Source organism: Ischnura elegans, chromosome X, assembly GCF_921293095.1.
Source record: "Ischnura elegans chromosome X, ioIscEleg1.1, whole genome shotgun sequence".
Classification (NCBI taxonomy): domain Eukaryota; kingdom Metazoa; phylum Arthropoda; class Insecta; order Odonata; family Coenagrionidae; genus Ischnura; species Ischnura elegans.
The window spans coordinates 58,945,064-58,966,034 of NC_060259.1; the positions used below are offsets into that span (position 1 = coordinate 58,945,064).

General features: G+C 38.9%; 1 protein-coding gene across 1 annotated transcript in view; it reads left to right on the forward strand.

The window, feature by feature from the left end:
* The first annotated feature begins 1,197 nt into the window (after positions 1-1,197).
* Positions 1,198-20,971, forward strand: part of LOC124170752 (titin homolog) — a 62,564-nt gene continuing 42,790 nt past the window's right edge. Inside the window, exon 1 of the mRNA XM_046549683.1 lies at positions 1,198-1,356. The gene's annotated coding sequence lies outside the window, so the exon portion shown is untranslated. The remainder of the gene's footprint in view (positions 1,357-20,971) is intronic.

Here is a 20,971-nt window from a genome sequence, read left to right on the forward strand (position 1 = left end):
TTTTATGCGTTTAATATGAATTTTTTTATTTAAATCATTATATTTTATTAAAAAATAATTACTTTATTATTCCTAAGTATTAATTTCAATTAAATGTTCCCTCTCCACTGAAGAGGTCCAAGTAGTCAGTCGATTTTTTGTTTTTTCCGTCTCCGCGAATTTGTTTAAAAAACTACCCCGGATTAATATTTCGGCAAAATGTTATTATATTCATGTTATATAGCCTAAACAAGATTAGTAGGAAAAAATGTCATCGAGCTAATTATAAAAATATGGAAGATATGATTTTTGGCCAGCTTTTTTCGATTTCAGCCCACTGTGCGACGTGGGCCGATCTAGAGGCCGTTTTACACGGGGCACGGAATTGCGCAGGCTAGAGCTGCATTGAGCTCTAAAATGGCGTGGAATTGTGCGAATGCATGAACGAAATTAGAACATAGGCTATTTTGCCGTCTCGCATCGACGCATTCTCGCATGTGTTCTAGCAATTCACCGCTTTACACGACGCATTTTTTATTGCGCCTTCACACGTACGTCAGATTGCGCAATTCCGTGTACCGTGTAAAACGGCCTTTATAATGGCTAAAATACTAACCAATAGTGACAATCGGGGCAAGTACGAACAAATACTAACGGAATAATCATTAAACCCAACATAAATCGAAACAGAATTTTACATTCTCAAGTAATTTCTCCCTCTGAGTGACTAATCTTCACGCTCAAAGGAAATATTTGCGGTGAGTAGCCAATGGCAACCAAAGTAGTAAGGGAAACTCAATTTCCTCGAGGAGTAGAAGTGGCGCCACAAACTTTGCCCTAAAACTTTTGAAAGTGACTGTACCACTGAGACAGATCTACGTATTTGCTGAAATAAAGTTAATATCTTATAAACAGGGAAATTCCGCAGAGGAGGTCAGTGGAGCTAAGCCATGCGTTTATATCATGGAGCTCTGACGAGAGGGATGGGTGAGCATTAGCGTTAGGATACGCCACATGGAGCTTGGGATAAACGCCCTTTGAGAACGAAAAAAATGGGGTGGGATATAAATTGTTTTCCTTGGACAGGGGAGGCAGTGGAGGGGGTGAAGGTGGAGGAGGGAGTTGCAAGGTGGAGTGGGGAAGGGGAGGAGAGAGAGGGGGGCGTATTCTTGGCCAAGTGGGATGCAGCCCAAAACGTCACAAAGGACGCTGTTCCTCTCGCAGCCACGAGAGAATGAGAATTGATCAGGCTTCGTGACGATAGACGCGACGGACCGAGAGCCTTCCTCACCACGGGCCCATACCCTTAAGAGACCAACAGTGGACGTCAGCGTGCAGATAATAAGGATTACCTAAAAAAAACCTCATTTAAAAAAGGTGGGTCCCGTTTCTTTGAAACTGAGTGAAGCATTTTTTCCCAATGTTTCCGCCAAACTCGCGTGCAGGCGCTGGAAGGCTCAGTCTTTGGGTGAAGTCATTCAAAAGATCTGTTTCTCTTTATTCGGTTGAGGTCCTCAGTATCGAATGGCAAACAATTTTGCACTTTTTCCTGCGAGTAAGATGTACTCGAATCAGGTCCCCTCTTAGGGTTTTGGAGAATGCGATCCTCGAAGGATAGGTGCAGTTGAGGTGGCATAGCTAAATCTTAAAGGGACTGTTCAATATCACGGCATTAAAAGTTAGACCCAGTATCGTGGAAGGTGAGGAATATCAGGTGTCCCTTTATTTACAATAATTCCGCGAGCAAGTTTACGAGTACGTGCGTAGGGTATCGCAAATGATCTGTCCGATGCAGGGTAAGATGGTCTCCATGCAAGTCACCGAGGATAGTTTCCTCTAATTAGATCCATCCGTGGCGAGAAGATTTTTTTCTTCGTCCTCTGGTTAATTAGACATCCTAATCAAAGTCTCTATTGGATAATGAAAATGAAACGCTGACTGGGGTGGAAGGTAAGATCGGAATCCCGGTAGAAATTCACCGCCATTTGTGAGATTCGTTTCTCCAGCGTTGTTGATTATTCCATCAACCGTTTCATCGATATAAATGATTTAGTTAAGCGAAAGGACCAAGCTTTACAGACTTTGCTGGGGGTTCATTAAATTCCTATTGTAATTTAGTTCTACAGGTATCGATGGTGGAATGGGTAGATTCTAGGATTCAATTTTTTGTTGCCGAGATGTTATGCGGATCTTTAGGGCCAGGTCGCCCGGTAAAAGGGCAAAATAGTAGAGAAAGGGTAAAAAGAAGTCGGTATGTTATTATGGTAACTGTACACACTGCTCCTAGATCGGAGATATAACCATTTTGCACGAATATAAGTAATGTTTACGTAGGTGTTATTCCATAAAGATAAATAGTGATATCAGAGCCAAACCGAAAGATTCTGTTAAAGTATGGATAATGGTTATAATTGAATTGGTTAATGAAAAATAATAGTTATAATTATTTTTTCGTATATTAATTTGTAATCGCTCCACTAATCCAACCCATGGATGGTTTGATATATGTGTATAGTCCGATTATCCTGCATTTATGAAGACCTCACCAACCGTCTCCGAAACATGTTTAATGAGAATTTACATATTTTCTTGCTTTTTATGTACATTCTTAACGAGTTCCCGAAATTTTTCATCAGGGATTACGGAACTTGAGGCTTTACTGAAATGAATATTATGAATAATATGAATACTGCATCTGTGCGCGGGGATAGTATGGATTTGAGGATTCAAACTTTCCCCGCGTGGCCTGGCGGGGCGTGGGGGGTTTGACGTGGTGGATGTTCGGCGGGGAAGCGCTGCGGATCGTCTTTGGGATAGTCGTTAGGATATCGTAAGTGGGAGCACGTGGAAGCCGACGGGTGCGCACGGCTGGTGAGGAGAGGCGGACAGCCCGCGAGCTCGTTGGAGTCCCGCCACTTCTTGGCCGTACCCGCGAAGAATCTCGGAATGGCATCGCGACTAGACTCCACGCCTTTCTTGTCGTTTTTGAGCACATCAACATCGCGATTCCCTTTTATCGAAGTTTAACCACGTTGGGCCCAAAATTGGGTTTAATGGTTAACTTACCCTACCATACCAGTGCGATCTTGTGAGTGATGGGCAGGTTTAACTAGCAGTTAACTTCTTGGCCGTGCAAAAGACCCGCGAAGAATCTTGGAATGGCATTACGGATAAGATATCCGCTTCCCTGTATTGTATTTAAGCAAGAACCTAGCCATAATAATATCGTGATTCCCGTAACCGAAGTTTAACTATATTGGGCCCGGAATAGAGTTGAATGGTTTACCAACTTTATCATCTTAGTGCGATATTGTATGTGACGGGAAGTTTTAACTAGCGGCTCATACAATGGATCAAGAATGAACCAAGTGTACAGGCTTCAGTCGAAGGTACCCTTAACAAATCATCTTCATTGCGATGTGGTCGTTCTCAGCATTTGTCAAATATACCTGGATTACCGTAAGACGAAGTTTGCAAAGGACGTTTCACACGGGGCACGGAAGTACGCAGGCTAGAATTGCATTAATATATCTTTATAGCGTGGAGTTGCGCGAATACACGTACGAAATAAGAACAGGGGTTATTTTGCCATCTCACGTTCACGGATTCTCGTATGTGTTCTAGTAATTCACCGCTATACACAACACAATTTTGACTGCGCATTCGTACACACGTCGTAATTTGTTGGAAATATAATTCACTATGATTATAAAAACACGATGGTAAATGTTTCACACCATCAACCCCCTCCATCTCGTTTTCTTGGTGGTGTCAATGTAATCTCGTAGGCCATTACCCCCATTCGCTGATTTTTCGCTCCACATGGTGCTACCCAGCTGTTACGGAAAATTGCGGATTATTTTAATTAAAGCTGCTATTGATTATACTGTGGCTAAGTTACTGAAGTATTTTTAAAGACAGGTTAAATGATCGATCCCTTTACAGTCGTCAAATTTCTATGAAAGTAGAACGTAAGCACCCTGAAACTTTGGAATTATGTCACGCTTCAATCTATGAATTACTAGCGGATTAACTGAATGTGCCAATGTTATTTAATTTTAGTGCGTTTGTAGAGTTTAAGCATGTTTTTTCGGCATGTTATGATGGTTAATGTATATGCTGTTCCTAGTTCGTAGCTGCGACGATTTTGCATGAATAAAAGCAGTGCGTACGTTGGTATTATTCCATGAAGGAAAATAGTAATACTAGAGCCAAACCGAAAGATGCAGTTATAAGTATAGATAGATATTAAAGTCAATTTATTTTTTCTTATACAATAATTTATTATAGTTTCGCTCGTTCTTACCGATCCATACCTTTGTCGATATACCTATCCAATGTTTTAAAGTTTTTTTTGCATAGGCACTTTCAGCGATTCTTTATTCCCCGTACCCTCTCTTAAATCCGTCAGTCTTATTTCTAACGCGTATACATTTTAATCCAAGGTAGGTTACTTTATACAACATCGTGGCTACTTCGTTCTAACTATATTCTCCCCATTGTACTACAGTAAATGTCATATGTTTTTCCATTCGTAAGCACTTATTCACTCAGTGATTCAACCCGCAAGTTGATTTGGATAGGTGACGGTAGAGCACACCTCAAACTAATTGTAAACCACATGCGCGTGAATTTCACACTTTCAGGATAATGGTGCTAGTTCCTTCCCCTGGGCCACGTCGCTTTTCGGTTGATTTTATGAAAAAACTCTTCCCCGGCAGAGATGTGTGCAATGAATTTCTAGAGCGGAGAGCGAAGACAAATTGATTTTCCGTTGATTTTGCACGGGGCTGTCCGAAAGCTCCACCTGGGATTTGACCCCCGAACCCCTCGATCAGTAGTCAAACTCTCTCTCCACTAGGCTACTACGCTCTCTCGGAGTGATCAACCGCGTTGAAATTTGCTATGTCAAAAATTCATTTATATCGCGCGCATGACCACTAACGCGAGGATATTACGATAAAATATTAAATGAATGGGATATTCCGGAGCTATGACGCTTATGCATGTATGAAAAATATGTGTATATTCTATTTGTTATTCTGTGAAGCGAAGTAGTGAGATTCTAGTCATAATAAAAGATTGTATTAAACATAAACACGAATATTTAATTCCCACTTTTAGTTTCCCTAATTTACTCGAATTATTGTTTATCTGATTTATAAATTTACCCCGTAAGGAATAGCAGTAGCTAATTACAACTTCGTTCACATTTCGAAATGAAGAGAGTCGGTATGACTTTTCTGTTCGTCATTATGGATTAAAAATGATGATGGACATTATTGTGCCCTAATTTAATTCTTTACAGTCTCATTAAAGCGATAAATTGTAAAAATAATAATGTGGTGTCGACGTTGATTACATTTAGAGAGCAAACAAAAATAATTGAATTTATAACTACCCAAATGAAAAGATCTATGTCCGGAAGCCTTTTGATTCTAACATGAAAACGTATGCATAGAAAGTGGAAGAAACAAGGAGCTCCTTTTGGTTATCTATTATTTTATTATTAGTCAGTTATTTTTCGCATCACTCATCCTTCCTAACCCATGCATACCTTAATATCTCTGTGATTATTTTAAGTCATTTTCTCTCTGTGGCTTTTCCAACGACTCTTTGTTCCCGGTACCCTCCCTTGGTCGCTCCGTCTTATTTCGAACGCAGCGGCTGTGTTCTTGGAGGCATTCCCTGCACCTGCCACCCTTTGTTTGGTCGGTTGCTCAAGGGGACCACCTATGACTGGCGGCACTCGTTTCACGAGTAAAGCTTAGATTTTCCGGGCTTACTTTGCAAAACTGACGCAAAAAAAACATAGATACGGCCATAATTTTATTTCCCCATTTTCATCAGGTGAAATGAAGTTTTGAGTGTGAAAAACAAACGTATATTCTCATCTGTGTCATTTGCGATAGATTAGATTAGTGGGACATAATGGGCATTGAAAGAAGAGTGGAGAAAAATTCAGCCTTGTCGTTTCTCTTTTCTAAACTGATTTAGCTTCTGAACTAAGTAAACCGCGGATGAACGTGTTGAGCAATTGAGAATAGATATCTTTAAGATCGACACGGAGAACATCATATAAGAAGCGCACTGCATTTTCAGGTACGACAGAAACGAAAAATTAGGAGAAATATTTCACCGAACTTTTCCCCGCTTATATGGGGATTCACTTTTCCTCGCACAAAAAAGGTCTTAATAAAGGCTAGGCGTGATTTCGTTGGAGCATTTCCTCATTATTTTTTAACGGCTGATTTCCTAACACCCCCACCACACGCCTATTGAGGCGGCTAGGAGGATAGTATATAGAATCTACATACTATCATACCACATTCATATCACCATACATAATTTTAGATGTATGTATGGATTTGAAAGTGCTCCCTTAATCACTGTCAAAATTAAATATTCTATTGGAGGTGATCTTAAGAGTACCCTTACCTGGATAGGCCCTTTTTGGTGTCGGATGACCAAAACTTATGCCATCATCTCGAAATGTTTAGGTTGTATAAAACTGAATCAGGTCAAAATTTACCTGTGACTCAAATGTGATATTTTTATAAATTATTTTCTCATATTCATTTCATTTGCGCTTGAGTAATAGACAGATGTTAGCGAAGGTATTTTCTATGCACTACGATTTTTTTTATTAATGACTTCAACATTGTTTTTCACAGGATATTTTATTAAAATACGATTACAGTTTCGACGGTTAACAGTATCTTCTGGTCCATGGTTGTTTTTAATTAAAAATCCTGTGGAAAAACAAAGTGTAAGTCATTCCTTCAAAAATTTCAGTGATTCCACAAAGTATCGTCGAAAACCACCAACATCACCATGAAAATTTCAAGGTGGTATCTTAAGTTTTAAGAGAGTTTATCATCTACGAGAAAGACTAAATACAACCGGTCGAGAGGGAGTGATGCGTCATCTTAAGCCCTAGTATTGCAAAACGAGTACGTACCCTCAAGTACACCGCATCTGTCCGCTTAGGTTTTTAATTATTTCTATTGCCAGCGTAGTGTTCCTCGTCATATTCCGTGTACATTTTTCTTCAACGTCCTCCTTTTAATGAAAAAACCACTGTTATTGTGTTTTTTTCATTAAAAGGAGGAAACGCATAAACAACTTTGTGGTGATATCGAAGATAAGTTGATTATGGGTATCTGTTCAGATGTAAGAGATGTCATTTTTACTTGTTTATCTCTCGATTGTACTTTCTTAAAATCCAGTGGGTAGCACAAGTTTTGCTGGCACTACCCGACTTTTCACATCTTGGTTCAAAGCTAAGCTAAGAGGTGGATCTTGCTAGGGAAGACTTTGAAACAAGAGAGGATGGAGTAAGGTAATGTGAGTCATATTTCAGAACAGTCGTATGTCACCTTTGAGCTCAATACCAGGAGTCTATGTTCCTTCTTCGAGCAAAGTCGCCTGTTTTCCCACCTTTTCTTCTCTCACTACGCGGGAAAGAGCCATATTCTTCAGAAGTTTTTTCTTTATTGCGAATCGTATTGTGACTGTGCACGAACTATTTTTGCATCGTGAAAGAAAATTTTTCTCCGTAGAAAATTAAAATTGTTATATTTTTTATAGTTCATTTTCACTTTTCGCGGTTTTCCTTAATTAATTGCTTGCACGTATTAGTTCTTCGATTAAATTAGTTTATTCCCATTGTTTTTAGTACTTTTTTTGCTTTATCCAGCAGTTAAAAGCCACATGGTTTAGCTTTAAAGTATATGGTTGTAACATTGATGACGAAATAATTTTATAGCGCGATAATTTCTCGTTATCCAACAACCAAATAAATAGAGTAGGATGGCGCATTATTGTTTTGCTTTAATAAATAAGTTGGCTCGTGTGATTCATCATGTTCTTCAATGAGCATCTAATATTTGGACCTATGTGTTTTGATCGAGTGTATGGAAGGATGCATATCATCAGCAGTTCATGAGTCAAAGAGCTCTTTATGTTAACATTTTAGCGAGTAAGAAAATGGGAACCGTATTCCTTTTATCGTAAATATCTTTTCGTTCGTCATCATTCCATTCATGACAATTTATGGAACAGGTATGTTACGAGGACTGATAAAGAAGCATTTTCCCTAAGGAATGATTCGCCAGTACCTTATGTGGTTCATAAGTCACGGCGCCCAATAAACAGAAACACTCCCGTCCAAGTTTCGAACACACGAGTGAATTAGCCAAGTGGCAGCGAGCCGAGTGCCAGATTTTCACTTTCCTACTTAATGAACGGAACGTCTGTCATACGGCTTGGAAACCCTTAGCCGTGAGTGAAGTGTGTGGTCTGAGACTTTCATAATAAGGAAACATTAAAAATTGTATGGCTATTGGACGCGAGCTAATTCTTCCCTTAATTAATACTCTTTAGAGACCGAAATGGGACACGTTTCACATCTTTATTTATGTACTTGAAAGTTTAGATTAAATATGGAGAAAATAAGGAAGGCAATTATTTGTTCTTGATGAGGTTATAAATATTCATACCACTCGCAGTCCATGTAATGTTTGCTCTCAATGGATGTTTAGGAAATAAAAAATAAGAAAAAAGTTTGAGAGTACTTAAGCTTAGGCGGTTCATTTTTTTATTATTTAAGTGGTTCGTTTCAAATTAATTGTTTAGGAAATAAGAAATAATTGACAGAATTGATTTTTGGTCTTTTAAATGTTCTTATCTTATTGTTAAAATTAAAAATCCACTGGTTGCAACATCATTAATTTTCAATCAAAGAGTTAATTCTTTGAAAATTTGTTGATGAGTGAAATCTCTTGAAATATTGCCCTCGTATAATCGCAGCGCCTTGTGATATCGAGCTCAACGCGACATTGGACCTGATCCACTAGGCCTGATGAGCCAGCCTCGACGTTGGACCGCAAAGGGTTAAGCATAGAAAATTAAGATTAAAATATATTACTTTCTATTGAATCGTTTAATGCACAAATTGGCTCAGCCATTCTCTTTGAGACTCGAGTCATCACGAATATCAAAGTTCAGTCATGAAAGGAAGAAAAAGAATATTCTTTGCCACTGAATCTGAGTCGAATTAACCCATTATAACCCAATGTTGCTTCTAAGCAACATCAAAAATGTGTACATTTTACGATGTATTCAGGAAATATTGAAACAACTAATTCTTTTGCGCTGTGAAGTTAAATGGCGAAATATGTAACTCCCACAAAAATTATGATTGAGTAGAAAATATTCACATTTTTATAATGAGAAGGCTTGAAGTTTAATTTCTCCCAGAAACAGCTCTGAGTTAGGAAAGGTTGAAATGGAAGGAATAGATCAAAAAGGGAATTTAAGTTTTCGGTTGGCCGAAAAATTAAGGGACATCTAATTATCAATTCTTGAATAGCGTTAAGGAAACGAAAAAAAATCATTCCCTGAATTATTGGCTTATTTTTTATTTACGTGATTTTTTTAACTCTTAGCGGGAATTGAATAACGAATTAATGTGGGGAAAGCAAAGGATAGGCAATGTTTTCAAACCCTAGTCCCTGTCCAATCGGAAGGATGGATGCGAAGTTGTAGCCGATGGAGCGGAGATAGCCTCATAATAAATGGCTTCCTCGGAAGACGACAGCCTTTCGGTGATTGATGATGGACCGCAAGGCCGGAAATAGGAGTATTGTCAGGGGGGGCAAAGACCAGTTTACCACCCCTGATTCCCCCTCGCTTCCTCCCTCTCCCCCACTACTGAAATATAATACATCCGTAAGCTATTTTTTGAGATGCGGTAGTTGAAATTACTCGCCATACGTTTGCCATTAAGAATATTTATTAATATTATAGTTTAATAACTTAAAATTGAATAAATATTTTTAAATAATTTAATGCTAAAAATTAAATAACTTTTTTTGATGAAATTTATAAATCTTTCCGCACCCTGTAATCTGCCGCCCGGGGTACGTGCCCCCTCTGCCCTGTCCGAGTTCCGAGCCTGGTGGACCGTGTCGTTTTAGAGGATAGCAGTCTCCCTTGCTTCCTCCAGGAACCGGGAAAGAACCTTTGAAGGTTATTAGCTACATAGAAACCAGTTAACACTCCCCGTCAGCCGAACAGTATAGTATATTTTTTAATCGTCAAATTTCGGCCGATCAAGGATAGGCAGTTCCTGCACCTATTCCCTTCTGCGTTATCTGGTATTCCTGTTCGAAAGATGCGAATCCCGGCTGAAGGAACGGCTTTATTTTTTCGGAAGGTATTCCAGGTTTCTCATTTGCAATTGTTTTAGTACTCTCGAGCTTATAGCAATTGGATTTTTCGCAATATTTCAATTCGATCATGCCAATTATTGGATGAATCAATACTGTTTTTACCGAGAAAATTTCTGAGCCTTCGTTTAATTTTCATGATCTTTATATAAGCAAATTTTCACGTGCAATAAGCTAGTATTCACAGAGAATGCAAGCCCTTCTCTGAGAATTTATGCCTAACCAGATAGGTTTAAAACAGATTAACTTTGTGGTAGATTGAAAAGTTTTGTATCAAGTGATTGTGGATACCATTTTTAAGACGTATATTTGCAATTGGGTGGGGCATATCATTGAATCAACTATGAACTATACTTTACTTTATTTTGAAACATCTATATCACCTACCTCCGAGTTTTAGTCTATAGTTGCTGAAGTTGCGAAAGGCTGTATCCCAGAAGCACGAACTTGCGTTATCCCAAGCAGAAATATTCGTCTGGGCTGGAAATAGATCCCAAAAACTCCGATTTGCGAGGCATTCTATGTGCATTTTCAACGGCTCAACTCGTTTGGAGTCATGCGCTGTGTTCCCTTGTAATGGGGGTGACTTCATTTAAGCTCGTGCGGCTAAAGAAACGAAAAAACCAATTAGCAAAGCATTCTTGGCACAGTGCAAGACCTGGCACACCAGATCAAGTCCTCAAAAATAGAGTTTGGGGGGGCGATGGGGTTACCGGAGGGCTGGCGGCACTTAAATACTCCGTCCAGCAATGTAAAGAGTGCATTTGGACGCCGAGGTGACCAAAGCGTCCCTCGGCCAGGGCCTCGGCATGCCTTGACCGCACCCGGACGCGGGCCGCTCCCCAAGCTAGGCAAACAACTCACCCTGCCCACCCATACAACAACTCGGTGCTCTGCACTTAAACAAATGAACATCTTAAGGCCTTTATTTAAAATTGGGAAGGTAAATGGAGCATAGCGAAAGGCAGCCAGGTACACTCTCAGTGGCGCCGACTCCATGGGGCCTGAGGGGGCCCGAGCCCCCTCAAAAATTCGTTATGGGTGTGAAGAAAAAATGTGTCAGGCTTGCAGATTTTCCGCGGAGTGTCCAGATATCGAGATTCGAGTTATCAGGGTTCTAATATTGATCATATGACTCTTCTAAAATGCTTAAAAAACTTAAAACTCACTATTTATAAAATTTCCTGCGGCAAGATCTCCGGTTTGGGCCCCCCCAATATTTTTTGCAAGTCGGCGTCCCTGTACACTCTAGGGAAACATGGAAGGGGGAAAGTGTATCAGATATGCTAGGGAGCTTAGGATGGAAACCTCTAAACGTGAGAAGAACCATAAATAGCCACAATTTTTATTCATGTACATCTAATGCTGCCACCAGGCAATAGCCTACTTGCAGCAATGTATAATAATAATAATAATGCGGGGTATACAAAGCATTTACAAATGAGCAGGGTTGGAAAGAATTAGGTCTGAAGCTGGACTCACCCTACTACATAGGAAGGAAAGACCATAAATTTAAAATTAAGTTAAAAAACAGAAAACAGACATTTTGAGAAAATCCTTCGTACATAGAGGAATAAAGGAGTGGAATGACCTACCTGAAGTGTTTTTTAAGATCTTCCCTGCAAATGCCAAAATTTTTAGGAGGAAGTGTGCATCACTAATTGATTAATTACATAGTGGTTTAAAAGGGAGAGTGTGAAGTTGCGTCAATGTTCATTTTTAAGTATTATATTAGAATTAACGTATTTAATGGATTGTTTTAAATTGTTTTATTGGGAAAATGTTAAATCCTTAGTTGTATGAGATTAGAATTAGTGTATTATTTTTACCGTGGATATCTTTTCTGTTTCTAAACTTTGTATTAGATAGATAGAAACTTGGATTGTACACAATTGTTATTCATGTACATCTAATGCTGCCACCAGGCAATAGCCTACTTGCAGCATTGTATAATAACAATAATAATAATATCATTGAATCAACGGTAAATTAAACTTTTGATTAGTTGCAAACATCTAATTTGTCCACTTCCGAATTTCAGTTTCTTGCTTCTCGAAACTGAAATTCGGAAAATTCGGTTTCAGCACTTAGATACATTAATCTTGTAGTTAGAAGGTCTCCTTTTGCGTACTGTTCTTAAAAATAAATTTCATCCTTGAATGACGTACACACCTCTGAAAATCTCCACTTTGGCTACCCGAATACCTTTGTTTTGGCCGCTGCAATTTAAGCGTTAGTAAAGCTTTGAAGGTAACGATAATTGTGTACATAAAAGATGCCGGAGTAGTGAAGAATCTTGGATAGTTAACAAGGTGGGTACCTAAGTACCTAGGTATTTTGTATCACTGGACACGATTCCATTCGGAAGCGGGTCAGAATCTTTCGATATTCAAAGGATTCAAAATATCGGAGGATTCAGGATTCGTTTTCGAACCGAAAAATCCTAAATTCTCTCAGGTGTAGCTGACGTGGCAATGATCCTTTCGAGAAAATTCATCTTCATCAACACGTTTTTCCGAGCAATTTTAAAAATATGTTGCCCTAACTGTGCGTAACCATTAAGTTTCAGCATACATTTCACTTTGCTTGTGGCGAATCTTTCCAACTGACTACATTCGCTACGAAAATTTTGCTTTATCCGCTCGGCTTCAATTCAAGCAGTATAGGGAATAATCATTTAGGTTCTAAGCAACAATTCCACTTGCAATACCTGCTGTCGAATCTCTGGTTCATGCAGATCAAAAACACATCCTATGTTTCTATGTTCTACGTTATTTTCAAGGCGAGCCATTTGAGGTAATTATCCAAGTAAACCCAGGCTCCATGTTAGGAAGAAGTTTCCGCAAACTGACTAGGCAGATGGATCGTTTAGGATTTGCGCGTTCAGGAAAGCTTAGAAAACATGCCTGTTTTTTAAACATGTCTTCAAGTAAAGCAGCACGTTAGAGAAACTGAAAGGCCGGCTTCTCCCATGCGCTGTCTCCCATTGAAGCATGAATTCTGAAATAATAAAATTGGTCACATCACCGGTAGAGGGGTGTTAACGGGATGGCGAGAGCAATAACTCCGCTGGATGAGGATAAAAAATGAAAGAAACGGTAGAATTTTTGTCCGTTAATAAATTCAACTCTGGAAATATGAATGGTGGATCTAACAAGCGTTATCCGGGAAAAGTAATCCATGGTGCCAATCGCGGATGAATGCATGAAGGAATGATGTAAATGTCTGAAAACAATCGAAATTTCCAATTTGAATCCAATAAGGCAGTTTCCTTGGATGCTTATCGTATTAGCCCGAGTTGATTCAATAGGGTAGTTTCCTTCATCAAAGAAAACGAAAGGCATTGATTGCGATTCGTTACCCATCATTATTGTACCCATAATATACAAATTATTTGGTTTTAGAAATACCGGTTTAGACGAATGGCAATGGTCAATTTTATCCTCATTCGAAAAAGGCCAGATTGGCGCCCATGCGATGCCACTCCACGTGACGTCATAGGGACCTAGTTTCTATACGAGTAGATAGGAGTTTTACATCGTCTGAGATTACCAATGCATGCATGAAGCACAGAGCTCAGGGAAACATGTCTTAATAATCACCTATTAAAACTGCCTATGATCGGAAAGTTTTCTTTGTTTGATAAAGTATTAATAATCCTTATTTAAGCCAAGCGCTACCAGCTAGCAGGGTACTCTGCTACCTGCTAGCATCCTGCGTCGTATCAGCGCTCAAAGCCTCGCCCCAAGGTCACGTCACTTGCGGCAGCGGGAACCAGAACGACGTCACACGGGAGTTTTCCCAGCATTCATACTTAGCCGTCGCGTTTTCGCGCGCTTGAAATTTTTCACTTTTCATTTAATCACGAAAAATAGATATCGTCATTTAAAAATCTAAAAGCGTGAAATACATACTTCGGGAGTAATAATCTTTCGATTTAGGCAATAAAAATAATAGGAAACCACCCTATTCAACAGCTCTTGGTCATTGCTGGTGGTATTGTTGGTTTTGTACTCTTTTCACCTGTTGAACTTTTTGATGCTATTGATTACTTTACTTGTAAGATTATCGTTACATTCTATGCCCAGCGATTGACTTATTTATATATACGTTATATCGGAGGATCTCTTATTTTTGTATGGTTTTTGTTACTAAAGATCTTATACCTTTTTACGTAGGATTAAATGGGGCGTTTTGCGAGTTCAGCCTGCCCAGATTAGAACTCTCTCTTCAAATCGCAATTAGTTTCTTTCTATCAATAAATCCTATTCTCTTCCTTCCCCTCTATCGCTCACCTGACATTTCTTCTTCTAAGATTTTATAATTAATAATGGATTAAATCGGAGTATATCATCCCCTCCCCTTTCAGTGCTATACCTCCTCCATCCAAACCTTCTGCCTCCTCCGTATCTCATCTAAGAGTTTCCTTTCCTCGCCCACCATATCCAGCACTTCTTCTTTCCTCTTCCTCTACGTGCATTTCACTTTCTCTATCTTCTTCCACGCCCACATCTCGAACACCTCCAGTCTTTCTTTCCTCTTTCTCAGCATACATTTTTGCCCACCATAAAGCATTCCAGGTCGGACTCTGCAATCGCCTTTTCTTAACGCTCCTACATAACGATCCTCTCATCAGCTCTTTCCTATACATAAATGCGTCCATGGCTTATGCACTTACGTTTCTGAAATCCTTATCACTGTGCGTTTTCTTCAAATGCGCTGCTCGAATACGTGAAATTCTCATCTTACTCAACCGTTTGCGTTCTACCATGAGGGTTTTGTGTCATCTTCGTCAATTATACCTGTACCCAGTAGGTTTTTAAAATTTAAATTTGAAATTTCTTATTGTTGCATCAAAGAGTGATCTACAACACACTGAGTTAATTAATGGAAATCTATTTACTCTTTTTTCTTATTTCCATCGTCGTATGACGTACATTACAAACCGCCGGCGAAACTTAAGCCGTTGTTTTTTTTTCATACACCAGTGATTGTTGAAAAAACTGTTTAGAACTCTTATTTCATATTTTTATTATTTGAGGTAATCTATCGATTACTACCGGTTAACATGGATGTTAGATAACAATTTTTTTTTAGCATTTATTGGCTGTATCCCGCTGCGCTCTGATTCGGTTTCTTTGATCGATTCGTCAAATGGTCATCTAGGTTTTATATACCTAATTCACGAATTATTTTCTTTCCTACCCTCTTTCTCGTCAGCCAAAAATTCACTCCGCAATTACCTCTCCTCACACACCATATTAAATACTCATTCCTTCATTTTCAGCTATCTTATTCCACATCTTGAGCGTGTGGAGTCTATTCTCATCATTCTTCCTCAAGGTCCACTCTTCGACTCAGTACAGCGCTGGCCCTTTATATTGCATTCCTCGCCAGCCTATTCTTTACACCGTTACACCATGTCCTTGTCATCAAGTCTTCCATACGACTGAGTGCCTCTTCTGCCAACACTCCTCTCTTGTTTACATCTTTGCAGCTGCGTCCACGTCTTTCCAGCGCAGTAATCCAATGATTAAATCGGTCCACCCGCCCTAGGTTATCTCATATATTATACAAACACACACACATTTGAAATGCACTCACACGAGCATTATAAACGATTTCATTAAACTTCCTCTTGCCCCAGTGTGGGAACATAGAAACCCTTAGTAATAGAGGAAAAATAAACCAAAAATAAAAGCAGGGAACTTACGGGGAATAGTTGTAACTTTCCAATTTTGCCGTGCAAGATGCAAAACTTGTCCCATCCTCATTACAATTACGGTTGCAGGGTGAGGGATGTGGTTTAATAGAGATATTCTGTTTGGACAGTGGTTTAGTTGTTTTAAAAATGCTGGCCAGATTTGGTGGTCACCTCCCCCCGTCTACCAACCCCCTAGAGCTGAAGGACCTGGAGCAGGCGTGAATTTGGGCTTTTCGTGCGTTTTCTGCACCAGGAATCAACCGCGCCCACTAAGGCACAACCAATCCCCGTCAACCGTTTTTCCTCCCTCCATCTTTACCCTCTCCTTTCCACCCTTCCTCCTACCCTCACTTTTCTTCCTATTCTCACTTGAGAAAGATTGGCTGCGTCCCATCGAAAATTCGAAAGAAATAACTATTACCCATAAGTTCCCGACTTTTATTTTTCGTTTATTTTTCATCTATTACTTAGTGTTTCTATGTTCCCACCCTAGGGCAAACGATTATATATATATGCAGTAATTACATCCCATGCTTCAATGCACAACGCTATTGAGGCACTTTGCACTTTTCTTACATACACACCGTTATATGCACCACAATGCAATAATTAATGGAAGAGTTTTTTTTCAATGGCTTAGCTATTATTCCTCTCCGTGAACTCCCAACTTTTAATTCAAATGCGTCTAAATTTTTAATGGAGAAAACGAGTGAATTTTGAATTAATCTCCTAATTTATGATCGAAAATAATTCTGATTTAGTGTAAAAATATGAAGTAGCTCGCAGATGCGGTACAAACTGAACATAGACCTAGAATAAATTATAGTTTCGGCTCCATAAACCAATGCCTCAAGCTTTCGTGTGGAGCCACTTCTTTCCGCCAGCACTTAATCATATAGGTCAGACTTCTCTTCCCTATTGCAAATCGGCTTTTGTTCCAATCCGCGAGTAGTCCAAAATAATTTTGGCAATTTCTCTATTCTGTTCCAAAAATCTGGCTGCCTCTGAGCTATTTCACGGTGATCGAGAAGTTACTTCATCTTTTATTGGCCGAAAATGCTTGCATCTGAAATTCATTCGATCTTTTTTTTTGGTGAATCGAGTAGCGCTGATAATGAAATTATTTCTCCCTAACGTAGCAATCACTCAGCTTTGTGCAGTAATTAAATGTAATTAAATCCCATGCTTCAATGCACAACGTTATTGAGGCTTTGGGCACTTTCCTTCTCAACTGCTCTATAGTAGCCCTCTCTTACTTTCCATAACTGACCTGCATCTATGCAAGCCTTTTCCAAAATCATTTTTCCGTGATTAAAGTAAAAAAAATACATTGAAGACAGAATCGTCTGGCATTGCTCCCCTCGTAATATTTTCTTTGTTTAATTTTCGATGGAAGCCTCTTCATCTTCTTCACCTGAATCGTAGAGGATATAGCTCTCAGGTAAAGAGAGATCTATCTAAATCGCTCACACACAGCGATAGGACAAGCCACCTAGCCCAGGGTAGTGTACCTCATGGTTAACTTGTCGACACCTAAACGCTATAATGCCTAAAACTTTCAACTTACATCGAGAAAGGTGGACTGAAGGTTTATACATACGAATTTTTAATGGAGTAGTGGGAGGGTCAGACCTGAAGAGAGTTGAAGTGTTAGTTGTATACATTATAATATATCATTTGTATACAGAAGTATGTAAGAATAAATTTCGCGTAAAAACAGCCGGTCATATAACTGAGTCTCCTACATTTTTTCAGAACCAAGTCTACTCCACCAAAATCAATTATTGCGATTTCAGCCGCTGAAAAACTAGGGTGGTTTAGTATCATGTCATCAATTAGAGAGTACCCAATGGAATCGAAGCGATGTGTAGTGAAAACGATAGGGAATATTTTTATTAAAATAGCTTAAAGATGCTCATTATTCTGCGTAAAATCTTTGTGATAAAACTTACAATTTCCTAGCAGCTCTCCCCGTCCAATCGGTAGGGTTTTTTCTTTTATTTTTGGAGACTATTCCGGTGGCAAAAACTTCCAACGCAGTCCATTTTTATTGAACTCGGGCCCAAACGCACTATTCTCGACGCTGGAACTAGGCCGTTGCTTAAGAATATGCCATAATTTATCACAAAACATCGAAATAAAATAGTGATCTGCTAACTTAATGGAAATCCCTACATATTTCACTGGCGCTACATGTCGTGGATGTTTATTTTGGGATGAGTTTCATTGCAGCGGAAGGGAAAATTTGGCTTTAGGAAAGGCATCGTAATTTCGTTTAGTAATTTCCTGGCAAATGAGCATTATTTTCAGCCGTGGATATCTCCAGCTTCGATTTGATAAACGAAACATATCCTATGCTTGGTAACACAATGCTAAACTTGAAGCAATAATTTGTCAAATGTGTCTGTCACCTTACCCAAAATGTCGTTATTTCATCCCTGATACCTTTCAGTACCCTATTCACTCGCTGGAAAACGAGAGAAAGGAAGGATGAAAAGTTCTCGGGCTTTCCACCGGGTAATAAAATCCTTCTCCGCCGACGTTTCGATGTCCATCAGGGGCATCATCCTCAGGGCAACTGAGTCAGTTGCCATGAGGATGATGCCCCTGATGGACATCGAAACTTCGGCGGAGAAGGATTTTATTACCCGGTGGAAAGCCCGAGAACTTTTCATCCAACACCTACGCCGGGAAAACACCCGATTATATTTCGAGAGAAAGGAAGTTTTCATGCCTCTATAATGGTTACACGGGAGCGACTTTTGTTTACAGTAACTTTCATAGCTCCTTTTCATAGAAGGCTTAAGATTTCATATTATTCACTACTACACTCACGAAAAGTCGGCAGTTGGTTAACCCTTAACCAGTAACGTGCAACTACTACACTTAACCCTTAACGTGCAACAACTTGTTACACTACCAGTGACGTGCGATCTGGGAGACCGCAATAAAACAAAAATTCGTAAAACGTTGCAAAGTCATTTTTATTGTTTAGTTTAATGCTTCTTTGACTTCTCAACGATTATAAAACTTATTTTTAATATTATGCATTCCAAATTCGAACCAAATTTTTCAGTGAAAATTGCTATTTGAAACAGGATCAAAAAACTGATATCAAAAACACTTGAGTTATTATTTTAATTATGGTACTTTTTTAATTAAGTACTTAATTATCCACGTTATGCAACTAAAAATGCTTCCTTAAAATTATTAATTATTATTATTGTTACTCTCGGAAAATCACTAGGAATTGTTTTTAACAACTTTTTTATTCATTTCCACCAATATTACGTTCATTTGATTTCCAATTTAGTGACGTGAGGTCTCACAGACCGCCACTATAATTCAGTTCCAAATTTTCAGAAATAAATAATAAGAACGTTAAATTTTAAGTGCCATGTCCTTATTATACAAAATTATGACTCTCTCGAGGATTATAGATATTTTGAAATAGCAATTTTGAAAATATTCATAATTTTAGGAACGCAGCGGTCTCTCAGACCGCACGTCACCAGCTATGGGTTAAAGAACAGCACCCACTGGGTTCATGGATCGATGTGTAGAACTTTTTTCACCATCAGATTTTTCAACCTTAATTTTTTAAGAATGTACCAAGCCCCGTTAAACGTTCATAGCCATCCTTTTTTTTATCAGCGGCTTGAATACAAAGGCCTTGCATCCCCGCGCTGGGCTGGGATCTCTCGAAAATTGGGCGCAGTTCCAGCGTTTGACTGGTAGCATAAAATCGGAAATGAATGGCTTTTTCACACTCTACTTCGGGCTCTGTGTGTATAACGTGGAGTGGGACATTTCACATCGGTAACTCTGTTTATAGCGACTTATTTTAGGTTAATCAGCTATATATATACGGGCTATAATACCTATTTTTATACCGCTTCATAAAATGCTCCGCTTCTTATTTTTTATAAAGGAATTCTTTAAATTCTTGGTGGTCATTAATTGAATTTAAATTTGAGGGATTAGTGCTCTGCGAAGGTGCTTAGTCGGCTATTTTAAACGTGAAACAGTCGTGATCGTTAGGCATTGAGTCATAGCTGTTTCTGAGTGATGTCACACTGACTATTTCGGCGCTGTCATTAAAGTAGAAGTCATTCATGAAATTTTGATACGCCTGTTATTATTCGAGAACGATAAATTTTAATATCGCTGGTTGTTCTTGAATAAATATCCATCCCGAAAGGTATTCAACACGTGTTAGATCTTGAAGCTTATTACAGTTATTTATTTTTCTTATATTAAATCCATTTAAGAGGATCCAATGTTTCTTTCAATCAGTTGAAATAGACTAATGTGATTCATTTGATATGAAGTATTTTGAGCCGCAATGGGGTGGTATTGATTTCTCTAACTGCGATGCAAATTTCCAAAGAGATGTTTACTTTCATATCGTGACGCTTATGGCTGTTTATACAGCACACTCGAGAGTACCATGTTAATCAAGAAAACCGATTATCCTTAGCGGATATTTGCCCAAGTCCCGAGTTGAAATCCGTGTGAAGTCTCGGTTTATCCCCGCCAAAAATCCAAGTTCACAATTTCAGGGTTGGGGCATTACCCTAGGGCAGGGGTCGGTAACCTTTTGAGAAGGAAGAGCCAAAAGTTGTGCAATCAACTACAACGATAAATTTTGACTGTGCTTTAATTTGACTGCCGGCAATGAATTTACTATAGGGACGCTTTATCCTCTCTTCTTCCTATATATGGTTTTTATCCTCTTTGCAGTATTTCTTTAAATTTTGAAAATAAAATAATATAATAATTATTATCTTTCTAGAATCCTATCCTAGAATCAATCTACTCGGCCTCTATGCTTTGAAATATCTCGTTAACTTCATGGCATAGCTGTTCTCAATGGATGCTCCTATTTTTTCAACGACTCTCATTTCAATCACTTCGTCGCATTGAGCATCATTAGTCTCATAGTGACCACAGTTTACTTCAGTTCAGATTGTGAGTGAACGGTGAACGCTTTTTTTCTGTTGTATCGTAACTACCGATCGGTACATCGAATGAGTGGTATGCTTCCTTCGAATCA